At 34.4% G+C, this 1,883-nt stretch overlaps 1 non-coding gene across 1 annotated transcript; it reads left to right on the top strand.

Annotated features, from left to right (window-relative positions):
* Positions 1-1,553: 1,553 nt before the first annotated feature.
* LOC119369839 (small nucleolar RNA R71) lies at positions 1,554-1,660 on the top strand. Its single transcript, XR_005177411.2, has one exon. It is a non-coding gene; the product is annotated as a small nucleolar RNA R71 (small nucleolar RNA).
* Positions 1,661-1,883: the final 223 nt, after the last annotated feature.

The following is a 1,883-nucleotide window of genomic DNA, read 5'->3' as shown; positions in this document are numbered from 1 at the left end:
CCTTCTGAAACATCAATTAATGCCCTCCCTGTGTTCATAAATGTCTTCCTAAAATAAGAGGACGATTTTCATCATAAACAAAATCAAGTATGACAAAATCAGTTGGAAAAATAAACTTGTCAACTTTAACAAGTACATCCTCAATAATGCCATAGGGTCTTTTAATAGATTGGTCAGCAAGTTGTAAAACCATATTAGTTCTCTTAACTTCATCTTCTAAACCCAATTTCTTAAAGAGAGATAATGGCATCAAATTAATACTTGCTCCTAAATCACAAAGACATCTAGGGAAATCTACTTTGCCTAATTTGCATGGTATAGTAAAGCTTCCTGGATCCTTGAGTTTAGTAGGTAACTTACTTGAGATTATGGAACTACAATCCTTAGTCAGGGTAACTGTTGACACATCTTCCCAACTACGTTTCTTTGAGATCAAGTCTTTAAGAAACTTCCCGTAGTTTGAAATTTGTGTAATAGCTTCCATGAGTGACATGTTAATATGCAAATTTTTCAATTTATCAATAAAGTTTAAGAACTGCTTATCTTGCTCTTGCTTCTTTAGCCTTTGTGGAAAAGGTGGCCTAGATTGATAAGCTTTAACATTATCCTTTTCCTTGTCCTTTCCTTTTTCCTGTTCTTTTGATCCAGCAACATTCACTTCAATGCTCGATTCACAAACCAGTTTCACAGTTTCATTATTCAAAAGATTAGCATCAATTCCCGAAGGAACTATTTTATCTACTATTTTTCCACTTCGTAAAGCAATGGCATTTACATTTTCCCTAGGGTTCTTTTCTGTATTACTTGGACGATTTTCTACTTCTCGTGAGGAAATAGCATTGGCAAGTTGCCTTACTTGTACCTCCAAGTTATGTATGGATGATGAATGGTTTTTGCATAACTTGTCAAACTTTGATTCTAACCATTTAAAACTATCATCTTGACTGCTCATTTTCTGGTTAATTCCATCCAAGAATTTATCAATTTTACTAGTCAATTGTCCTAATCTATCTTGAGATTGACTAACTTGATTTCCTCTATCTTGATTATCATGGTTTCTCCAAAAAGAATTAGGATAATTACGATTTTTAGCATTATAAGTATTCGAGTATGGACCGCGAACTTGTCCTTGAACATAATTCACTTGTTCCTCCATAACCGGATGCTTATAATTACATTCATTTGATACATGCCCATTTTGACTACAATTTTCACAAATAAGAGATGTTGATTTACTCACATTCAAGTTATTAATTTTATATAACAAAGCAAAAATCTGTGCTTGCATCATAGTTAAAGGATCTAATTCATGAACTTTCTTTATCGAATTCTTTGAAGAAGAAGTAGAAGATGACTCATGATTAACAGTGGAATGACTTACCTGAGCCCTTTCGATTGACCATATGCTATTATTGTTAGCCATCTACTCCAGTAGCTCAATTGCATCATTAGTAGTCTTCTTCATTAATGATCCTCCTGCCATAGCATCTATAGTTCCTCTTATAGAAGGAGTAACCCCATTGTAGAAGGTTTGAATCAATATATTTTCGGGAAGGCCATGGTGTGGGCAAACTCGTTGGAGTTCTTTATAGCGATCCCATGCCTCATATAGGGATTCATTTTCATATTGGGTAAATGAGGTTATTTCTTTGATAAGCCTATCGGTTTTTGCTAGTGGGAAGTATTTAGATAGGAATGCTTGTGCTAGTTGCTCCCAAGTAGTGATAGAATTTGGTGGCAATGAATTCAACCAAGCTTTTGCCTTATCTTTCAATGTCAAAGGAAATAGACATAGCTTAATAGCGTCTACTGGTACTGAATTCATTTTAAATGTATCACATATCTTAAGAAAACTGGCTATGGAAGAGTTAGGATCCTCATTC

Source organism: Jatropha curcas, chromosome 1 (assembly GCF_041381405.1).
Source record: "Jatropha curcas cultivar XTBG-Jc1 chromosome 1, XTBG_Jcur_1.0, whole genome shotgun sequence".
Classification (NCBI taxonomy): Eukaryota; Viridiplantae; Streptophyta; class Magnoliopsida; order Malpighiales; family Euphorbiaceae; genus Jatropha; species Jatropha curcas.
Note: the sequence above shows the minus strand (reverse complement) of the source record. Positions and strands in the feature narration are given on the sequence as shown.